The sequence below is a fragment of the Giraffa tippelskirchi genome, chromosome 12, assembly GCF_054371585.1.
Source record: "Giraffa tippelskirchi isolate mGirTip1 chromosome 12, T2T-mGirTip1v1.2.pri, whole genome shotgun sequence".
NCBI lineage: Eukaryota > Metazoa > Chordata > Mammalia > Artiodactyla > Giraffidae > Giraffa > Giraffa tippelskirchi.
Window position 1 is genome coordinate 80,798,088 of NC_137286.1, and position 14,586 is coordinate 80,812,673.

Sequence of the window (14,586 nt, forward strand, 5' to 3'; positions counted from 1 at the left end):
ATCCTCTAAGAACATCAATATTGTGAATAGCAGCTACCTTAGAGAATAGTTTTAAAACTCAGTTTGACCATGACAAATTGTGGAAGCAGGCACAAATAAATCAGATAAAGTCTGAAAACACAGACGCATGCTTCAGTTTTCTTATTGAAATCTGTTGACTTAAAAAGGGTTTACTATTATATTCTTTCTTTGATTCATTAATTAATGCAGTGTGGAGATTAAATAGCAGGCTTTCCCAACGGTTTCCAGTAAACTGATGTCAGGATAGAATTTTATTTTTTTTTTCAAAATGACTCATCTAGAATTGCTTGCTAATTTAAAGGAAAAATGTTTCTTTCAAGCATAATTTTCAGTTTAGCCAAGATGAGAAACTCTTCACTTCACGTGTTCCTTCAGACTGCTCTGAATGCATGCTTTTTTAGGTATGTTCTTTCATTTTTTTATTCAGAGAAATTACATGAATTGTAAATTCAAACTGTGGAAATGAACTTTTTTCCTATTCTTTATGAATGCTAGTTAAAAGTTAAAAAAGGCACTGTCTGATAAGTGAACCATTGGCAATTCTTTCATAAAGGACAAAAGAGTCACATGAAAATTGTTACTATTGGAATATTAGAAAGATGAACATTGTTGATGAAAATTTGGAGCTGATCTTGAATAGCAGTGGTTCCAGTCATTCTAGTCAAGAATGGTTTCAAAGTGTCATTATCCAAAGATATTTGAAGTGGTTCATATTTATTGCATCATCTTGCCAAATCAAAAAAATTCAGACTTAGTAAGAAGAGACTTTCTATATGTCTGCTTGTATTGAAGTATAGTTCACTCGCAATATTACTTCAGTTTCGGGTGACTCCACAATATAGTGACTCAAGAACAGATTTATTCAAAAAGTTTTATGGAAAGGGGAGAAGAAGGGACATTTGTAGTGGTGGGGGCAAGGGAACCGCTGCACTGTGGAGAGTGCTCTGACAATAAGATCTGCAAATATCTCAAGGGGCAGCCAAAAAGATTTTCTTTCAAATAAACTGGAATAAATAGAGCCTGAAAGAAGCAGGTGTAAGAAGTGACAGTGGTCTGTTTAAGGGGAAACTTTTTGCTGCTCAGGTTTTGAGTGGGAAGAAATTCAGGAATCTGGTAAGAGGAGACAACTTTAACCAAGTTTATTTAACAAGTATTTTGTTCCAATTGATGACTGAGGAGGAATAATTCAGGCAAATATTTATGAGTCAAAGAATGGGAATATGGGAGAGGGGGTGTCTATGTCTATGCTCTAGTTAGAGGTAAATAAACAAGTAAGTAAAGGTCAGACTTTGGTTCTGTCTGAGTCATATGGAAAAGGTGGTTCTTTCAGTAAGACCGTAATAGAGAATAACAAACCTGACTCCATATTGGACCTATTCCTTTAGCTCTAACCCTTGTGCCTTATTGCCTGTACTTAGTCATGCTGGCTCTGCACCCTTTGCAAAAGAGTATTGCCTATAGCATGAAATATACAGGATACCCCACGCTCAAAGCTCTGCCCTTTAAAGGTACAGCATTTTCCCATTCACACAGACATAGAAGTTATAGAACAGAGAATAACACTGGTACTAGAGGTTTATAAGAACATTCTGACCAGACCTACATGGACAACTGCAAGAACAAAAGACACCAGTACCAAGAAGTTTGCAACAACCAGCCACAACCCCTTCCCATTTAGTATAAAATAAATTTGAATTCTTACAAATAAGATGGTTCTTTGGGACACTCTGTCACTATCTTCCTTGTCTGCCAGCTTTCTGAATAAAGTTGCTATTCCTTGTCCCAACAACTCCTCTCTTGAATAATGGACTATTGTGTGGTGAGGAGTATGCGGTTGGATTCAGCAGGTAGGTGTTTTCCAGATCACAAAAGAGTGAGGAAATTGCTTAACCTTTGACATTTTCCAGGCACACAGGGCTAAGTTTAAATTCAGTACCATCAATGTATCAAGGTTCCGTGTTGGTAATATCACTATTCTTGCTCTCTAGCTACTATTATTTTAAATATGAAATGCATTCTTAGAACAAATAAACCCTTATTATATTTTAGCTCTATGAATAACCTAAAACTTTTATATCATTTTCAAATAGGAAAAAGACTATGTATTTATTTGCTTTTCGTGAAATCTGCATGCAAACAAGTGAAGATATTATTTATTGAAAGATTTATGTGTCTTCTAAACTGTCAATATGCTAAGGTGAAAATATTTCATTCTATGACTTTTCTCAAATTTAACATGCATGAGATGGAGAGGTACTCATGATTTACTGCTCAGTGTTTCCCCTATCTTTATCAGAAAATCTGCAAGAGACACAATTTAAGGTGAATGCATAAACTGGTCACTTTTCTTTCCCCTAATGAGGCTCATACTGCGTTCTACAAACATACAGCTTAGTAGAGAATAATCAAAAAGTTGCAATGTTGAATACGCTTGCAGGCAAAATTATTAAAATTTAACTTAAATGGCTTTTATTTAGTAGACTGATTGACAGCTTCTTTCAAGTAGCAACTTATCATGTATAAATACTTGTAATTTATTTCTAGACATTTATCTAGTTCACTGAGAAAGTTTACCAGTGACCGTGGATATCTGTTGGCACATGTAAGGAAACCAAGGGCTGAATTTGGAGAATCAGTTTGACTGTAGCAAAATGTTCTTGGGTAGCTTTCTCTCTCTTCTGGAAGAGTTCACTAACAGATGGCAACTTGTCATTGTTAATGGAGTGTTATCCTGAAAAACTTCAAGGATCCATGCAGAGTGTGACACTCATCCCCCTCCTCTTTTCAAGCCACCTCACAGAAATAGCCAATAATGACCTCTTTCTTTTCACAGATGATTCCACCTTATGTCGGCTGATTCCTTCCAAGCCACATCGTGGCTGCTCTCATCCAAATATGACAAAAGACTTTTTGCTGTTTGACAGCTAATCTATGTACTAAGCAGGAAAGGCATCCTGATGCATTTAGAAGGGTACTGTGACACACAGGTAGGAGTCTTGAGTTCTAGTCTCATCTCTCTGAGTCGTTGGTCAAATCACTTCTCCACTCAGGATCTCATTGTTCTCACTAAAACAGAAGCAGATTGCCTTACGCAAACCAGAGGGTTATGGCATGTACACTTGTGATATTCTAAATTCCTTTAATATCAACAAAGAAAGCATTGGTTGCTAGCTGAGTATGTGTGACCATTTAACATTCAGTTGACTTTATTCTCCTAAGATTGCATTTTCATAGAAAAATAATTTGGTTTCAAAAGTATTCATTTGCCATGAAACAACAGAAACATTTTGATTTCCTATATTTATTTAGCAGTATTACATGGATTTAAGAGTTCATTCCCAGCATATTGTTTCTGTAAACCCATTAGCAATTTACCACTTCAGATTTGACAATATAAAATGATAAGATCTTGCCCCAGATCATACAATGTGAAGAGATTTGTGCAGATGACTATAGAGCATGATTTGTGCAGACGGTAACCTGGCACTAAGCTTTGTTCACTTAAGCCATTACTGTCTATTTTACTTTATTAGTGATAATTAATATTCACACTTCTCCTGCTAGTTGCATCTATTTTGCACTTTAAAATGCTTTTTTGATGTAATTTTACATAACTCTGGACAAAAATATTCAGAAGAAAATAAAGAAAGAAAATATGTCCAAGGTAACAGAGTCATCAATTATAAACTAGGAAAAATCATCAGTTAAGAGGCAGATTGAGGAAGATATCCCAGTGGAGGATTCCTCCGTTCCCTCAATATGGTAAACCCCACTTCACTGATTAAATCAGCCATTTCTCCAGAAAATAATTAGGCTGGACACCAAATGCCTATTATAAAAGTGAAAGTGTTAGTCACTCAGTCCTGTCCAACTCTTTGCGACCCCATGAACTGCAGCCCACCAGGCTCCTCTGTCCACGAATTTCTCCAGGCAAATATACTGGAGTAGGTTGTCATTTCCTTCTCCAGGGGGTCTTTGTGACCCAGGGGTCTAACAGAGTCTCCTGCATTGAAGACACATTCTTGACCATCTGAAGCACCAGGGAAGTTCCGTTGAATAATTAGAAATCAATTATTTTAAGCAGACGTTTTCCCTTAAGCTTGCTCTAATGTTTTATTGCCACTCCTATCCCTTCCGGTTTTTCTTCTTCCTTCTGTCCTTGCTCCCTCACTCTCTCCATTTCTCCCTCCCTCCCTCTTTTGCTTCTTCCCTTCTTTCCTTCTTCTTTCTTAACATCAGCCTCTATTCCTTTTACTTCATCCTGCCTATTGCTTTTCACATTGTTATCTCACGCTGTTCCCATACATAGTTAAATCTGTTGTTTCTTTAAGAATTATTATTCAGTGAATCTAACAAATACACAGTATTCAACTTCCTTTGGAATTGGGTGCCAGGGCTTTCACAGGTTTTGCTTTTTGCGATTAGAAAAAATACCGGTAGTGTTTTCCTGCAAATGTATATTAGTAGCGTTATGAGAGAATTAACATTCTTATTGCATAGGATTTGTTACTTCCTGAATGAATAGGAGAATAGCTAATGCTAATGCAGTTTAAAACTGAAATCAAATGTAAATAGAACTGGAGTTTTATTTCCTGAAAGTATTTTTCTTGAATAAAGAGAATCCTTAAAGACAATGGCTCCAGTTTTAGGCAAGATGCTCTACTCAAATATTAGCAGTCACTTTACAATAACTTTATGTCTTAATGAATTATATTATATTTTATTATATTATATTTATATAATTAATTATATATATTATATTTATATAATTATATTTTTGATTCATGTCATATTTTATGTCTTCCAAGACAAAGAAAAGGGAACTAAGGTTATGAGACCAGGTCTGCTCTAAAGCACAGAAGATGCACCTATGGACTCTAGAATGACTCCCTGTGCATAAAGGAAGCAGAGTGCTCATGCATGCGACCTTGTTAAGGCAGAGATTTCACAGAAATAAAATATATTTATTTTATACTGTAACAGACTTCATTTTACTGATTGACTGAATATTAATCCTTCATAAATCAGAGTCATAAGATGGTAAGACAAGTACCCTAAAAGTTCATTTTAACCATTCTATACAAGCAACATCTATAATATATCATTAAAATGGATATTAAAAAAGAAAACAGATAAAATAATTTAAGCAGCATGTATCAGTATGCATTTCTGTTATACTGGGATACTACATAACAAAACAAAAACAAAATTCCAATATAAAAATTAATGGCAACTTTTATTTTAAAATATAAACTTCATTAAAGTGCATAGCTTTTCAAAGAGATCTCAAATGCGTTCCATAATGTTATGCAAAATTTTGAAAAGTGACTTATCTTCGCTGCTACACTCATTATGTTATATAATATATATAACCTATTTAGGTGAAAAGACATTTTTCTTAAAGATGGTTGAATTGTACAGATGAATTTATTAAAAAGGGATCCATTAAAGCTAGCATCCCAAAAGGAATTCTGTTCTTGCAAAACTCCTTAGTTACTGATAGTGTATTGCAACTGAATGTGTTTAACTGCTAAGGCTAGTGGCAGCCCTGATCAGTGCCAGGGAAGTGGCTGGCACTCAGTCAATGGTGAATCACTGAGCTCCAAGGGCACACCTGTTTCTAAGGTTCTGTCCAAACTTGTGCTATCAGTCCCTCCCCCAGTTATATCATGGCAGAGCCAATGAAACCTTAAATCACATAATTTGATGTTTCCAGGATTCCACGATTGAAGCTCTTTCTTCCAAAGGGCGATATCTAATAAGTTGTATGCTTGTAAATATTAACCACTTCTGAGGCAGGGTGTTCTAGTGTGATTGATAACATGTGGTTCTAATTTCCATGGTATAAATATTCCTATCAAAGGTGAGTTCAAGATATATACATGATACCACTGTACAAGAAATTGGGAAGAGATACTGAGCAACAGTCACATAATATTCTCACTGTACAAATACAAGGGGCATAAATAACCTCAAAAGCATAGATACTAATAAAATACAGTAAAATGATTAGAAAGGGATGAATTTTATGTATTTATTACCTTTTTCTAATGAAGTTTTAAAATTCTGCTTATATAGTTTAATTCATAATAATAACAAAGTTTAACCACTGACCAAGTCTGACCAAGTGTTCGTCGCTCAGTAGTGTCCAACTCGTGGAGATCCCATGGATTGTAGCCCGCCAGGCTCCTTTGTCTATGGAATTCTTTAGACAAGAATACTGGAGTGATTCGGTAAAGCAATTATCCTTCAATTAAAAAAAAAAGAAAAAAAAAAGAGAATCCTGTAGCGGGTTGCCATTCCCTTTTCCAGGGGATCGTCTCAACCCAGGAACTGAACCCCGGTCTCCTGCATTGCAGGCAGATTGTTTACAGTCTGCGCCATCAGGGAAGCTCATGTTTAACCACTAGGGAGCAAAAATTCCTGAAAATGTATCTGGAATAGGAATGCTATAGGCATTGGAGCTTCCCTGATAGCTCAGTTGGTAAAGAATCCACCTGCAATGCAGGATACCCCAGTTTGATTCCTGGGTCAGGAAGATCCCCTGGAGAAGGGAATGGCTACCCTCTCCAGTATTCTGGCCTGGAGAATTCCATGGACTTTATAGACTTCCAAGGACTGAGTGACTTTCACTTTCATTTTCAGGTACTGGAGACCTGGAAATCCATTATGCTTCTTTCTCAGCAAGTTCTTTTTCTGCAGCTGCTAAAGTTGCCAAGTGAGTGCTGCCTGATCTGTTTTTCTTTTCAAAAACAACTGTTAGAAAATCTAATAAGAGTATATTATTATCTCCTTTCTTTGTTAAGTTACACAGAACTCAAAAATTCAAAAATTTTTTTGCAGAACTAAAACTTAAAGTGAAATTCTCTCAGTCATTTCCGACTCTTTGCGACCCCATGGAAAATAGGGAAGCCCTATATTTGTATAAGCTTTATTTGTTAATAATTGCATACCACGTTCAGTTCAGTTCAGTCACTCAGTCGTGTCCAACTCTTTGCGACCCCATGAATTGCAGCACGCCAGGCCTCCCTGTGCATCACCAACTCCTAGAATTTACTCAAACCCATGTCCATTGAGTCGGTGATGCCATCCAACCATCTCATCCTCTGTCGTCCCCTTCTCTTCTTGCCTTCCATCTTTCCCAGCATCAGGGTCTTTTCAAATGAGTCTGTTATTCTCAACAGGGGACCAGAGTATTGGAGATTCAGCTTCAGCATCAGTCCTTCCAATGAATATTCAGGACTGATTTCCTTTAGGATGGACTGGCTAGATCCCCTCGTAGTCTGTAAAGTGATTTCCTGACACCATCTCCACATTAGAAACTACTATGCTGCTATGCCTGCTTCATTAAGGAACATATAATTGTTGAAGAAAGTAAGTGAATTTGCTCAAGGGAAGTCAGGAAGTAACTGAATGAAGAAGGATTCATTTGAGATTGTGATTTTCAATGTGAAGCTTGGTACTCGAGCATTGCTTTGCAGTTTCACCCATTCCATCAGAAGGATGCGGCAGATGAGACTTCATCATTGACATTCAACAAATGATAGCAATTTTCAGCCATGCTCTTCTTTGTTAGCCTTTGTCTCAGGGCAGCAAAAAGGCAACTGAGACCACATCACCTGAAGAGTCCTGGCAGTCTGTGAGGAGTCTTCCAAAACAAGTGGGGAGAAGGATTCCAAATAGGGTCCTCCAAAGCCTATTGAGATTGGGCTCCAAAAATCACTGAAGATGGTGACTGCAGCCATGAAATTAAAAGATATTTGCTCCGCGGAATGAAAGCTTGACAAACATAGACAGCATATTAAAAAACAGAGACATCATTTTGCTGACAAAGGTCCTTATAGTCAAAAATATGGTTTTTCCAGTAGTCATGTACAGATATGAGAGTTGGACCATAAAGAAGGTTGAGCACCGAAGAATTGATGCTTTCGAATTGTGGTGCTGGGGAAGACTCTTGAGAGTCCCTTGGGCTTCAAGGAGATCAAATTATTCAATCCTAAAGGAAATCAACACTGGATATTCATTGGAAGGACTGATGCTGAAATCTGAAACTCTAATCCTTTGACCACCTGATCCAAAGAGCTGACTCATGCATAAAGACCGATGGCCAAAGGAGACAGGGACAGCATGAGATGGTTGGATAGCACCACCGACTCAGTTCACAGGATTTTGAGCAAATTCCGGGAGATAGTGGAGGACAGGGAAGCCTGTTGTGCTGTAGTCCATGGGATTGCAAAGAGTTGGACATGATTTAGCACCCGATCAACAACAATATTATTACTTTGTATATATGTACCAGATTTTCTTTTGTTGAATCTATTTATAGAGCAAGAATAGAGAAGCAGATATGGAGAACAGATTTGTATACACGGCAGAGGAACGTGAGGAGGGAGGAACAATTGAGAAAGTAGCATTGACTTGCATACACTAACATGTGTAAAATAGATGGCTGATGGGAAGCTATTACATAACACAGGGAACCCAGCTTGGTCTCTGCAAGACCTAGAGAGTGGTATTGGGATGGTGGGGGTAGGAGGAAGGCTCAGAAGGGATGGCATATGTGTATCTATGGCTGGTTCCTGTTGCTGTATGGTGGAAATCAACACAACACTGTAAAGTAACCATCCTCCAATTACTTTAAAATAAGTAAATAAAATTGATTTAAGCTGGAGGCAATCATCCCATCCGGATGTGTGTCGGTTTCCTCATCTGTAGTGCATGAGTGAGAATATCCCCAGGGTTATTTCTGTCATCTGTTAGCATGGAATAAGGAAGAAAGTACTGCAATACTTGAAAAACATAAAATGTTACAACACTTCAGCTAATGTATAACATTTATATAATTTATAACACATTGTGCTGTAACAATGAAACAACATTGACTTTTTTGGTATTCAATCCTCAGTTAATTTCTCTTTGTGTTCATTCACTCCCAAGATGATCTCTTGCCTAAAGCTTTTCTACATGTTGCTAATTTCCAAAGTTGCATTTTTGATATCCTATCTCACTGGAGTGAGATCCTAATTTGTTGCCATGTTGTACTCCCACATATACCTATCTCTTGTTATTGCCCGCTTTTTCATATTTTCTTTCTATCCTGTTGTATCTTAAACAACTTGGTGGTCTCCTGACTCAGGGCCTTTGCTCTCTGCTCTGATTTAAATGCCCTCACTTAGGTAGCAACAAAACTCTTCTCTCACTTCCTTTGACTCTCTTCTTGAATATCACTTTATCAGAGATAAAAATATCACTTTCTTCCTCCATCCCTCTCTTTCTCCATTAGTCCATTTTATTTTCTTTATAGCACAAATTTCCAACTGACTAGCACATTAAATAGTGATTAGTTCATTTTCTTATTCTGTTAGAATAAGAATCACAAGAGTAGAGATTTTGCCATAGTCCCAGCCCCAGGACTTAATACAGAGTAGATACTTAAGAATTAGTCATTAAATGAATTATTGAGTAGCACAACATCACATGCTGGCAACAGTGGCTACTTAATTATTAAGAGTTGTTTCACTTGCTGTTCTGGCAGGAACCTGAACATCTAGATGGCTGTAGATTTTATCTCTTGAATTCCAGTATTTATGTATCTGTCAGTTGTATTTATTGATGGTGGTGGGTGAAATTGTTTTCAGTTGTCTCACAGACTTAGGTCTACTTACTTATATGATAAATATTGATTGAAACATGTGCTATGAAAGATATCTATATTCACAATCAAATGAATATGATAATATCCCTAAAAATGTGTCTCATAGTATCTTCCTATTATGTTCCAGAAGTAGAGTGGAGCTTTTCATATATTATTATTTCTACTCCTGTCAAGCAAGTTCTGCAAAATTCACATATTTTTCTTCACCTACGATGACAAAACTAAGTATCAAAAATTGTAAGTAACTTGACGAAATTAATAAAGCTTTTTTAGTGTTGGAATTCAGGTTTGTCTGAGTTCAAATGCTATACCCACCATCACATTGCTTGTTATCCTATTTTCAAGTACAAAATATTATGAGAATAAGATAATGTAGTTATGCATAAGAATTTTCTCACAGAACCTATTATGTGGGTTTGTATTGATTCATAAACTCATACATTTTAGTAGTCCTTAATGTATTTCTGAAATCTGTTAGAGTTAAAGAATCTCAGAGTTCTTTCATCTGACTTTCTCCTTTTATAGATCTGTGAGGGCTGCCTGAGGAATATTGTTTCATCCAAAATCATATAGGTTCCCTGTTACTCAAACCCTTCTAACCTCTCTGGTCACTGTTCACTATATTGGGCTTTCTCTAACCCTGATCTATACCAAGTAAGATTAGAAACTATATAAACTGCTGTGAGTCACCTGAAAATGTGGCTTAGTTTGGAAGAAAGTGAACAAGACTTTCTTCAAAGGCCAGAGAATTGACTGCATACACTATAGGAACTGCTTTTAGCCACTCACTAATACGTTCCTGAAGGAGTGTTTCTAAGATGGGTGGGAAAACCAGGCAGAAGAGAATGAATTATATGTGATAGTAATTGGAAGTCATTGTGAAAATAAAGTGATGGACTGATATCTAGGACTGTTTATGGCTAAGGGGGCTGCCACAGAGCTCTGAGTTGTAAGATACAGTGATCACCAATTACTTCATGGGTGTGCATTACTTTAAAATGCCAACAGCATCAACGTAATAAGGCAGTGAGTGTTGCAAATTAAAAGTATATGTGTCTATTACAAACACACATAGATATAGAAACCAACTAATACACATGTAAACGTAAAAAGATAAAAATGTGAGGCGTGTTATGACAGTGTGTTAGTCATTCAGCTGTGTTTGATTCTTTGTGACCCCACAAACTGTAGCCCACTAGGCTTCTCTGTCCATGGAATTCTCCAGGCAAGTATACTTGAGTGGGTTGCCGTTCCATACTCCAGGGGATCTTCCCAACCCAGAGATGGAACCTGGGTCTCCTGCATTGGAGACAGCTTCTTTACCATCTGAGCTATCAGGGAAACCCAAAATATGACATATATATATTACAGACATGACTCTTTTTTTTAAACTTTAGTGTCAAAGCTTCAATCTTAGTATTATCTGGGAAAAAGCCTCATATATATATATATAATGATTTTTCTGTGTATTTAGTTATAAATTGCTTGTAACCACCTCTCATTTGATCAGAGCACACATTTCTGTACTGTAAGTACCTTAAAGCTTGTTATTTTCATATGTGCAATCAGTATTTCAACAAGATGCTCTATTGAAACAAGACTTGAGTGACTGTAAAAATCTATATTATGGTCAATTTATGTCTTGGCTTTATTCATTCATTATTCCTAAAGCAAATATTTCACAAACAGCCAAATTGTTTCCATTCCACAATTTACTGTTTTAAACGACTGAAAAATACAGAGAAATAAGAGTAGAGAATTTTGCAAATTATAGAGCCCAGGGAGTCATAAACAAGTCTTTCTGGGCAAAAAACTTCCCCTTAGCCCTTGTAAAATTGAGTTGTTGAAAATGTTTGAATGTATATGGTTTATGTTATCTATATAAATGCTCAAACTATTTTGCTGATTTAATCTTTGTTTTATATTATACAATTGGAGTTTGGAATGCTGGATACAGAATTTTGTGGATAATAAGAAACTTGAATCCTAAATAACTAATTTTCACTCTATGTTAAAGGAAAATAATGATAGAAAACAAATTTGGCTTTTAACAAAACAAACACAGTTGTGGATCACAATGTCTTAGTTGAATTATACTGTGTAACAATATTATTCCTCTTTTGTTGTTATTATTAGGCTACACTTTTCTTTGAATACTAGGCAATCATTCTCAATCTTATTCGGAACAAAAGAAAAACAAGATCAGTGCAATAAAGCATTAAATAGTAAGAGTTCCAATTTATTAAATAATAAGAGCTATGAGAAAAGCTACTTTGTCAACATTGGAACTGCTTGAAATTGTGTCCTAAAGACCAATACATATAATCTTATTTTCGAGGCATGTTGTTTGAAAAAGGTTGCTTTGAGCTAGTCAAGGAATCAAATGCCTATTTTGGGTATTATTTCTATGGTGGGGAAAATAATTCTGAATTTTAAAAATTAATTTAAAAATAACAATCCATAGTATTTTTATGCTTCCAATTCATCCTTAACATAATACACATTCTGCCTGAAGGGTGATTTTCCCCCAAAGATTTTTCTTATTACAGAATAAAAAAATGTAAATATATATTATCCATTAAATCATGCTACATATTTTCCCTGGATATATCATACATACTCTTCATTGTCTTTGTTTATCCTCCATTTACACATAAAATTGCAGTTTATTGATCTGACCTGAAATTCTACCACAATCATTGCCCATTAAAAATGTTATTTATATTCTTTAAAATGAGCCCTCATTTCCTCTCTCATTAGTCATTTTGAGGCTCAAGATTATTAGTTGTCTTCAATAAGCAACAAAATTAAATGCTACATGTTTAAAATATATATATATTTTTTTACTTTCAAAGCAGTGAGAGAATGGAACATATGGATAGATTCAAGAATGACTGTAAATGTCAAATCAACAACCATATGCTGATTTGATATGGAGCATCTTTAGAAAAGATGTCAATGATTACAGTTTAAAAGGATGGACAGCTGTGACAGTAGTGGTGACATACATCTAAATTAAAAGGTTAAAGGGGTGAGGTGTCCCCAGAATTGGGAAAAAGTAAGATTGGACTTCGACATGTGGAGTTTTCTTGTTATTGTGACAATTGGAAAATATTTGGAAATGTGGTTTATAACCTCATGGAAGAGGTCAAATGTCAAGATACATAGATTGCATTCAACTCAATAAATTCTTATAGAGTACTTATTCTGTGTAGTAGAATTTTCTGAGGAGTGTGGTCCAGATATAGAATTAAATGGAGCCTCTTCTTAGGAATTCCTCTGTTTCAATAAGAAGTCAATATACATAATGATGTATAGTTATATATATGGAAGTTATAATATATATATATATATATATGGAAGTACCTATAATATACTACAGAAACCCATAAGAAGAAGAAATTCAACTTGCCTTGGTGGCTTGGGTGAAACCACATGATGCCATGGTATTGTAGACTATAAAGTTGGCCCCCGAATATCACTTGCTCTAACCCTAATCATTGTCTCTTCTATTTTGTATCACTTTGTGCAAAGATAGTGCAATGACAAGATGAGGCTCCTCAATATATTCTGTTTTCTGTAGCTCTATCTCTTCTGACTAATTCCTTCTATACTCTCAGATTTGGCTCCATTAGTGCTTTTTCATTAAGGTCTTTCTTATTCTCTTGGACTATATTCTCCTTATAAATTCTCCTCATGAGAGTATGTAATCACTGCTATTTTAATATTATTAAACAGTGTTCAAATTAACTGTTTGCTAAATCTCTCATTAGGCTCTGAACTACTTAGAGGAGGCTGACTTCATTTCCAGATCCCTAAAGGTTAGTATAATACTTGACAATACTTTATCTAGATGTTTGATAAATCTTGCGGAAAAGGGGGAAAGGAACAGATGAGAAAAGTATAGTAGCAAGAATGAAGGAAGGCAGGAATAAATAGCTTAGGAAATTCTCAATACAGAATCAGCTCAGTTCAGTTGCTCAGTTGTGTCTGACTGTTTGTGACCCCACGGACTGCAGCATGCTAGGCTTCCCTGAAAATGCTAAAATTGTTACGTGATATAAATAGATACAGTAGAGGAAAAAAATGGATAGCACTGTAAAAGAAAATTAAACAGCAATTTATACTACATTGAGTTGAGGAACAGGAGGGAATATTTCACTATTGTGGGAGCTAGTGGACAGAGGGAGGAATATGGTTAATAAGTAAAACACTCTTCAGATTTCTATAGAGATGAGATTGGTTTGGTTATTAAGAAGTCACATGTAGGATGCCAGGGAAAACGACAGCCTACAGAATTCTAAGAGCTGAACCTTCAGTAGAAATGCCAAAGAAATGATCAGAATATGCTAAAAATAACTTTGTCAAAACTCCAGACAATCTAGATATTTTACAGCATCCAAGAAAATCCTGAATCAGGAAGTTGCTGTTGTTCAATCACTCAGTCATGTCCAACTCTTTGAGACCCCATGGACTGCAGCAGACCAGGCATCCCTGTCCATCACCATCTCCCAGAGCTTGCTCAAACTCATGTCCATTGAGTCAGTGATGCCATCTGACTATCTCATCCTCTGTTGTCCCCTTCTCCTCCTGCCTTCAGTCTTCCCCAGAATCAGGGTCTTTTCCAATGAATCAGTTCTTCACATCAGATGGCCAAATTATAGGAACTTCAGCTTCAGTATAAGTCCTTCCAGTGGATATTCAGGACTGATTTCCTTTAGAATGGACTGGTTGGATCTGCTTGTAGTCCAAGGGTATCTCAAGAGTCTTCTCCAACACCACAGTCCAAACCATCAATTCTTCAGTGCTCAGCTTTCTTTATGGTCCAACTCTCACATCCATACATGACTACTGGAAAAAAACCATAGCTTTGACTAGACAGACCTTTGTCGGCAAAGTAACGTCCCTGC